The sequence below is a fragment of the Pantherophis guttatus genome, chromosome 18 (assembly GCF_059756535.1).
Source record: "Pantherophis guttatus breed Tessera chromosome 18, ASM5975653v1, whole genome shotgun sequence".
In the NCBI taxonomy this organism is placed as follows: Eukaryota; Metazoa; Chordata; class Lepidosauria; order Squamata; family Colubridae; genus Pantherophis; species Pantherophis guttatus.
The window spans coordinates 15,378,428-15,388,237 of record NC_142080.1 but is presented as its reverse complement, the minus strand read 5'-3'; positions in this window follow the sequence as shown (position 1 = coordinate 15,388,237).

Sequence of the window (9,810 nt, the reverse complement as noted above, 5' to 3'; positions counted from 1 at the left end):
TGCATATCTGAGCTGTGTATCAAAGTTAAGTTTTCTGGCTGAATTGAGGCCTACTGCCCATTCTGAGATGCACTTTGGTCTATCTCCTCAGGGAAAGCTCAGATTTGAAAAAATTGACTGTTTTGGGATTTTCAGACTGTGGGGTGCATGAATATATGTTTGCTTTGAATAATTGAGCTGTGTGTCAAAAGTTAAATTTTCTGGTTGAATTGATTCCTACTGCCTATTCTGAGATACAGATCCTCAGGTAAAGTTCAGACTTGAGAAGTGTGTGTTTTTGGTCTTTTCATACCTTGCGTAACATGAACATGTGTTTCTTTTGCATATCTGAGCTGTGTGTCAAAAGTTAAGTTTTCTGGCTGAATTGAGCCCTACTGCCCATTCTGAGATGCACTTTGTTCTATCTCCTCAGGGAAAGCTCAGATTTGAAAAAATTGACTGTTTTTTGGGCTTCTCAGACTGTGGGGTACATGAATATAGGTTTGTTTTGCATATCTGAGCTGTGTATCAAAGTTAAGTTTTCTGGCTGAATTGAGTCCTACTGGCCATTCTGAGATGCACTTTGGTCTATCTCCTCAGGGAAAGCTCAGATTTGAAAAAATTGACTTTTTTGGGCTTCTCAGACTGTGGGGTACATGAATATATGTTTGTTTTGCATATCTGAGCTCTGTGTCAAAAGTTAAGTTTTCTGGCTGAATTGATTCCTACTGCCTATTCTGAGATACAGATCCTCAGGTAAAGTTCAGACTTGAGAATTGTGTGTTTTTGGTCTTTTCATACATTGCGTAACATGAACATGTGTTTCTTTTGCATATCTGAGCTGTGTGTCAAAAGTTAAGTTTTCTGGCTGAATTGAGTCCTACTGCCCATTCTGAGATGCACTTTGTTCTATCTCCTCAGGGAAAGCTCAGATTTGAAAAAATTGACTGTTTTTTGGGCTTCTCAGACTGTGGGGTACATGAATATAGGTTTGTTTTGCATATCTGAGCTGTGTATCAAAGTTAAGTTTTCTGGCTGAATTGAGGCCTACTGCCCATTCTGAGATGCACTTTGGTCTATCTCCTCAGGGAAAGCTCAGATTTGAAAAAATTGACTGTTTTTTGTGATTTTCAGACTGTGGGGTACATGAATATATGTTTGCTTTGAATAATTGAGCTGTGTGTCAAAAGTTAAATTTTCTGGTTGAATTGATTCCTACTGCCTATTCTGAGATACAGATCCTCAGGTAAAGTTCAGACTTGAGAAGAGTGTGTTTTTGGTCTTTTCATACCTTGCGTAACATGAACATGTGTTTCTTTTGCATATCTGAGCTGTGTGTCAAAAGTTAAGTTTTCTGGCTGAATTGAGCCCTACTGCCCATTCTGCGATGCACTTTGGTCTATCTCCTCAGGGAAAGCTCAGATTTGAAAAAATTGACTGTTTTTTGGGCTTCTCAGACTGTGGGGTACATGAATATATGTTTGTTTTGCATATCTGAGCTCTGTGTCAAAAGTTAAGTTTTCTGGCTGAATTGAGTCCTACTGCCTATTCTGAAATGCACTTTGGTCTATCTCCTCAGGGAACGCTCAAATTTGAGAATTGTGTGTTTTGGGGATTTTCAGACTGTTGGGTGCATGAATATACTTTTGTTTTGCATATCTGAGCTGTGTGTCAAAAGTTAAGTTTTCTGGCTGAATTGAGGCCTACTTCCCATTTTGAGATGCACTTTGGTCTATCTCCTCAGGGAAAGCTCAGATTTGAAACAATTGACTGTTTTTTGGGCTTCTCAGACTGTAGGGTACATGAATATAGGTTTGTTTAGCATATCTGAGCTGTGTGTCCAAAGTTAAATTTTCTGGTTGAATTGAGTCCTACTGCCTATTCTGAGATACAGATCCTCAGGTAAAGTAGAGATTTGAGAACTGTGTGTTTTTGGTGTTTTCATACTTTGCGTAACATGAACATGTGTTTCTTTTGCATATGTGAGCTGTGTGTCAAAAGTTAAGTTTTCTGGCTGAATTGAGTCCTACTGCCCATTCTGAGATACAGATCCTCAGGTAAAGTTCAGACTTGAGAAGTGTGTGTTTTTGGTCTTTCCATACCTTGCGTAACATGAACATGTGTTTCTTTTGCATATCTGAGCTGTGTGTCAAAAGTTAAGTTGTCTGGCTGAATTGAGCCCTACTGCCCATTCTGAGATGCACTTTGTTCTATCTCCTCAGGGAAAGCTCAGATTTGAAAAAATTGACTGTTTTTTGGGCTTCTCAGACTGTGGGGTACATGAATATAAGTTGGTTTTGCATATCTGAGCTGTGTATCAAAGTTAAGTTTTCTGGCTGAATTGAGTCCTACTGCCCATTCTGAGATGCACTTTGGTCTATCTCCTCAGGGAAAGCTCAGATTTGAAAAAATTGACTTTTTTGGGCTTCTCAGACTGTGGGGTGCATGAATATATGTTTGTTTTGCATATCTGAGCTCTGTGTCAAAAGTTATGTTTTCTGGCTGAATTGATTCCTACTGCCTATTCTGAGATACAGATCCTCAGGTAAAGTTCAGACTTGAGAAGTGTGTGTTTTTGGTCTTTTCATACATTGCGTAACATGAACATGTGTTTCTTTTGCATATCTGAGCTGTGTGTCAAAAGTTAAGTTTTCTGGCTGAATTGAGTCCTACTGCCCATTCTGAGATGCACTTTGTTCTATCTCCTCAGGGAAAGCTCAGATTTGAAAAAATTGACTGTTTTTTGGGCTTCTCAGACTGTGGGGTACATGAATATAGGTTTGTTTTGCATATCTGAGCTGTGTATCAAAGTTAAGTTTTCTGGCTGAATTGAGTCCTACTGCCCATTCTGAGATGCACTTTGGTCTATCTCCTCAGGGAAAGCTCAGATTTGAAAAAATTGACTTTTTTGGGCTTCTCAGACTGTGGGGTACATGAATATATGTTTGTTTTGCATATCTGAGCTCTGTGTCAAAAGTTAAGTTTTCTGGCTGAATTGAGTCCTACTGCCTATTCTGAGATGCACTTTGGTCTATCTCCTCAGGGAACGCTCAGATTTGAGAATTGTGTGTTTTTGGTGTTTTCAGACTGTGGGGTACATGAATATGAATTTCCTTTGCATATCTGAGCTGTGTGTCAAAAGTTAAATTTTCTGGTTGAATTGATTCCTACTGCCTATTCTGAGATACAGATCCTCAGGTACAGTAGAGATTTGAGAATTGTGTGTTTTTGGTGTTTTCATACTTTGCGTAACATGAACATGTGTTTCTTTTGCATATCTGAGCTGTGTGTCAAAAGTTAAGTTTTCTGGCTGAATTGAGCCCTACTGCCCATTCTGAGATGCACTTTGTTCTATCTCCTCAGGGAAAGCTCAGATTTGAAAAAAATTGACTGTTTTTTGGGCTTCTCAGACTGTGTGGTGCATGAATATACGTTTGTTTTGCATATCTGAGCTGTGTGTCAAAAGTTAAGTTTTCTGGTTGAATTGAGACCTACTGCCTATTCTGAGATACATATCCTCAGGTAAAGTTCAGATTTGAGAAGTGTGTGTTTTTGGTGTTTTCATACCTTGCGTAACATGAACATGTGTTTCTTTTGCATATCTGAGCTGTATGTCAAAAGTTAAGTTTTCTGGCTGAATTGAGCCCTACTGCCCATTCTGAGATGCACTTTGTTCTATCTCCTCAGGGAAAGCTCAGATTTGAAAAAATTGACTGTTTTTTGGGCTTTTCAGACTGTGCGGTACATGAATATATGTTTGTTTTCCATATCTGAGCTCTGTGTCAAAAGTTAAGTTTTCTGGCTGAATTGAGTCCTACTGCCTATTCTGAAATGAACTTTGGTCTATCTCCTCAGGGAACGCTCAGATTTGAGAATTGTGTGTTTTTGGTGTTTTCAGACTGTGGGGTACATGAATATAAATTTCTTTTGCATATCTGAGCTGTGTGTCAAAAGTTAAGTTTTCTGGCTGAATTGAGCCCTACTGCCCATTTTGAGATGCACTTTGGTCTATCTCCTCAGGGAAAGCTCAGATTTGAAACAATTGACTGTTTTTTGGGCTTCTCAGACTGTGGGGTACATGAATATAGGTTTGTTTTGCATATCTGAGCTGTGTGTCAAAAATAATGTTTTCTAGCTGAATTGACCCCTACTGCCCATTTTGAGATGCACTTTGGTCTATCTCCTCAGGGAAAGCTCAGATTTGAAAAAATTGACTGTTTTTTGGGCTTCTCAGACTGTGGGGTACATGAATATAGGTTTGTTTTGCGTATCTGAGCTGTGTATCAAAGTTAAATTCTCTGGTTGAATTGATTCCTACTGCCTATTCTGAGATACAGATCCTCAGGTACAGTAGAGATTTGAGAATTGTGTGTTTTTGCTGTTTTCATACTTTTCGTAACATGAACATGTGTTTGTTTGGAAATCTGAGCTTGGGTCAAAAGTTAAGTTTTCTGGCTGAATTGAGGCCTACTGGCCATTCTGAGATGCACTTTGGTCTATCTCCTCAGGGAAAGCTCAGATTTGAAAAAATTGACTGTTTTTTGGGCTTCTCAGACTGTGGGGTACATGAATATAGGTTTGTTTTGCATATCTGAGCTGTGTATCAAAGTTAAGGTTTCTGGCTGAATTGAGTCCTACTGCCCATTCTGAGATGCACTTTGGTCTATCTCCTCAGGGAAAGCTCAGATTTGAAAAAATTGACTTTTTTGGGCTTCTCAGACTGTGGGGTACATGAATATATGTTTGTTTTGCATATCTGAGCTCTGTGTCAAAAGTTAAGTTTTCTGGCTGAATTGAGTCCTACTGCCTATTCTGAGATGCACTTTGGTCTATCTCCTCAGGGAACGCTCAGATTTGAGAATTGTGTGTTTTTGGTGTTTTCAGACTGTGGGGTACATGAATATGAATTTCCTTTCCATATCTGAGCTGTGTGTCAAAAGTTAAATTTTCTGGTTGAATTGATTCCTACTGCCTATTCTGAGATACAGATCCTCAGGTACAGTAGAGATTTGAGAATTGTGTGTTTTTGGTGTTTTCATACTTTGCGTAACATGAACATGTGTTTCTTTTGCATATCTGAGCTGTGTGTCAAAAGTTAAGTTTTCTGGCTGAATTGAGCCCTACTGCCCATTCTGAGATGCACTTTGTTCTATCTCCTCAGGGAAAGCTCAGATTTGAAAAAAATTGACTGTTTTTTGGGCTTCTCAGACTGTGTGGTGCATGAATATACGTTTGTTTTGCATATCTGAGCTGTGTGTCAAAAGTTAAGTTTTCTGGTTGAATTGAGTCCTACTGCCTATTCTGAGATACATATCCTCAGGTAAAGTTCAGATTTGAGAAGTGTGTGTTTTTGGTGTTTTCATACCTTGCGTAACATGAACATGTGTTTCTTTTGCATATCTGAGCTGTATGTCAAAAGTTAAGTTTTCTGGCTGAATTGAGCCCTACTGCCCATTCTGAGATGCACTTTGTTCTATCTCCTCAGGGAAAGCTCAGATTTGAAAAAATTGACTGTTTTTTGGGCTTTTCAGACTGTGCGGTACATGAATATATGTTTGTTTTCCATATCTGAGCTCTGTGTCAAAAGTTAAGTTTTCTGGCTGAATTGAGTCCTACTGCCTATTCTGAAATGAACTTTGGTCTATCTCCTCAGGGAACGCTCAGATTTGAGAATTGTGTGTTTTTGGTGTTTTCAGACTGTGGGGTACATGAATATAAATTTCTTTTGCATATCTGAGCTGTGTGTCAAAAGTTAAGTTTTCTGGCTGAATTGAGCCCTACTGCCCATTTTGAGATGCACTTTGGTCTATCTCCTCAGGGAAAGCTCAGATTTGAAACAATTGACTGTTTTTTGGGCTTCTCAGACTGTGGGGTACATGAATATAGGTTTGTTTTGCATATCTGAGCTGTGTGTCAAAAATAATGTTTTCTAGCTGAATTGACCCCTACTGCCCATTTTGAGATGCACTTTGGTCTATCTCCTCAGGGAAAGCTCAGATTTGAAAAAATTGACTGTTTTTTGGGCTTCTCAGACTGTGGGGTACATGAATATAGGTTTGTTTTGCGTATCTGAGCTGTGTATCAAAGTTAAATTCTCTGGTTGAATTGATTCCTACTGCCTATTCTGAGATACAGATCCTCAGGTACAGTAGAGATTTGAGAATTGTGTGTTTTTGCTGTTTTCATACTTTTCGTAACATGAACATGTGTTTGTTTGGAAATCTGAGCTTGGGTCAAAAGTTAAGTTTTCTGGCTGAATTGAGGCCTACTGGCCATTCTGAGATGCACTTTGGTCTATCTCCTCAGGGAAAGCTCAGATTTGAAAAAAATGGCAGTTTTTTGGGCTTCTCAGACTGTGGGGTACATGAATATAGGTTTGTTTTGCATATCTGAGCTGTGTATCAAAGTTAAGTTTTCTGGCTGAATTGATTCCTACTGCCTATTCTGAGATACAGATCCTCAGGTAAAGTTCAGACTTGAGAAGTGTGTGTTTTTGGTCTTTTCATACATTGCGTAACATGAACATGTGTTTCTTTTGCATATCTGAGCTGTGTGTCAAAAGTTAAGTTTTCTGGCTGAATTGAGTCCTACTGCCCATTCTGAGATACAGATCCTCAGGTAAAGTTCAGAGTTGAGAAGTGTGTGTTTTTTGGTCTTTTCATACCTTGCGTAACATGAACATGTGTTTCTTTTGCATATCTGAGCTGTGTGTCAAAAGTTAAGTTTTCTGGCTGAATTGAGCCCTACTGCCCATTCTGAGATGCACTTTGTTCTATCTCCTCAGGGAAAGCTCAGATTTGAAAAAATTGACTGTTTTTTGGGCTTCTCAGACTGTGGGGTACATGAATATAGGTTTGTTTTGCATATCTGAGCTGTGTATCAAAGTTAAGTTTTCTGGCTGAATTGAGGCCTACTGCCCATTCTGAGATGCACTTTGGTCTATCTCCTCAGGGAAAGCTCAGATTTGAAAAAATTGACTGTTTTTTGTGATTTTCAGACTGTGGGGTACATGAATATATGTTTGCTTTGAATAATTGAGCTGTGTGTCAAAAGCTAAATTTTCTGGTTGAATTGATTCCTACTGCCTATTCTGAGATACAGATCCTCAGGTAAAGTTCAGACTTGAGAAGTGTGTGTTTTTGGTCTTTTCATACCTTGCGTAACATGAACATGTGTTTCTTTTGCATATCTGAGCTGTATGTCAAAAGTTAAGTTTTCTGGCTGAATTGAGCCCTACTGCCCATTCTGAGATGCAGTTTGTTCTATCTCCTCAGGGAAAGCTCAGATTTGAAAAAATTGACTGTTTTTTGGGCTTCTCAGACTGTGGGGTACATGAATATATGTTTGTTTTGCATATCTGAGCTCTGTGTCAAAAGTTAAGTTTTCTGGCTGAATTGAGTCCTACTGCCTATTCTGAAATGCACTTTGGTCTATCTCCTCAGGGAACGCTCAGATTTGAGAATTGTGTGTTTTGGGGATTTTCAGACTGTTGGGTGCATGAATATACTTTTGTTTTGCATATCTGAGCTGTGTGTCAAAAGTTAAGTTTTCTGGCTGAATTGAGGCCTACTTCCCATTTTGAGATGCACTTTGGTCTATCTCCTCAGGGAAAGCTCAGATTTGAAACAATTGACTGTTTTTTGGGCTTCTCAGACTGTAGGGTACATGAATATAGGTTTGTTTAGCATATCTGAGCTGTGTGTCCAAAGTTAAATTTTCTGGTTGAATTGAGTCCTACTGCCTATTCTGAGATACAGATCCTCAGGTAAAGTAGAGATTTGAGAATTGTGTGTTTTTGGTCTTTTCATACTTTGCGTAACATGAACATGTGTTTCTTTTGCATATCTGAGCTGTGTGTCAAAAGTTAAGTTTTCTGGCTGAATTGAGTCCTACTGCCCATTCTGAGATACAGATCCTCAGGTAAAGTTCAGACTTGAGAAGTGTGTGTTTTTGGTCTTTTCATACCTTGCGTAACATGAACATGTGTTTCTTTTGCATATCTGAGCTGTGTGTCAAAAGTTAAGTTTTCTGGCTGAATTGAGGCCTACTGCCCATTCTGAGATGCACTTTGGTCTATCTCCTCAGGGAAAGCTCAGATTTGAAAAAATTGACTGTTTTTTGTGATTTTCAGACTGTGGGGTACATGAATATATGTTTGCTTTGAATAATTGAGCTGTGTGTCAAAAGCTAAATTTTCTGGTTGAATTGATTCCTACTGCCTATTCTGAGATACAGATCCTCAGGTAAAGTTCAGACTTGAGAAGTGTGTGTTTTTGGTCTTTTCATACATTGCGTAACATGAACATGTGTTTCTTTTGCATATCTGAGCTGTGTGTCAAAAGTTAAGTTTTCTGGCTGAATTGAGCCCTATTGCCCATTCTGAGATGCACTTTGTTCTATCTCCTCAGGGAAAGCTCAGATTTGAAAAAATTGACTGTTTTTTGGGCTTCTCAGACTGTGGGGTACATGAATATAGGTTTGTTTTGCATATCTGAGCTGTGTATCAAAGTTAAGTTTTCTGGCTGAATTGAGGCCTACTGCCCATTCTGAGATGCACTTTGGTCTATCTCCTCAGGGAAAGCTCAGATTTGAAAAAATTGACTGTTTTTTGTGATTTTCAGACTGTGGGGTACATGAATATAGGTTTGTTTTGCATATCTGAGCTGTGTGTCAAAAATAATGTTTTCTAGCTGAATTGACCCCTACTGCCCATTTTGAGATGCACTTTGGTCTATCTCCTCAGGGAAAGCTCAGATTTGAAAAAATTGACTGTTTTTTGGGCTTCTCAGACTGTGGGGTACATGAATATAGGTTTGTTTTGCGTATCTGAGCTGTGTATCAAAGTTAAATTTTCTGGTTGAATTGATTCCTACTGCCTATTCTGAGATACAGATCCTCAGGTACAGTAGAGATTTGAGAATTGTGTGTTTTTGCTGTTTTCATACTTTTCGTAACATGAACATGTGTTTGTTTGGAAATCTGAGCTTGGGTCAAAAGTTAAGTTTTCTGGCTGAATTGAGGCCTACTGGCCATTCTGAGATGCACTTTGGTCTATCTCCTCAGGGAAAGCTCAGATTTGAAAAAAATGACAGTTTTTTGGGCTTCTCAGACTGTGGGGTACATGAATATAGGTTTGTTTTGCATATCTGAGCTGTGTATCAAAGTTAAGTTTTCTGGCTGAATTGAGGCCTACTGCCCATTCTGAGATGCACTTTGGTCTATCTCCTCAGGGAAAGCTCAGATTTGAAAAAATTGACTGTTTTTTGTGATTTTCAGACTGTGGGGTACATGAATATATGTTTGCTTTGAATAATTGAGCTGTGTGTCAAAAGTTAAATTTTCTGGTTGAATTGATTCCTACTGCCTATTCTGAGATACAGATCCTCAGGTAAAGTTCAGACTTGAGAAGTGTGTGTTTTTGGTCTTTTCATACCTTGCGTAACATGAACATGTGTTTCTTTTGCATATCTGAGCTGTGTGTCAAAAGTTAAGTTTTCTGGCTGAATTGAGCCCTACTGCCCATTCTGAGATGCACTTTGTTCTATCTCCTCAGGGAAAGCTCAGATTTGAAAAAATTGACTGTTTTTTGGGCTTCTCAGACTGTGGGGTACATGAATATATGTTTGTTTTGCATATCTGAGCTCTGTGTCAAAAGTTAAGTTTTCTGGCTGAATTCAGTCCTACTGCCTATTCTGAAATGCACTTTGGTCTATCTCCTCAGGGAACGCTCAGATTTGAGAATTGTGTGTTTTGGGGATTTTCAGACTTTTGGGTGCATGAATATACTTTTGTTTTGCATATCTGAGCTGTGTGTCAAAAGTTAAGTTTTCT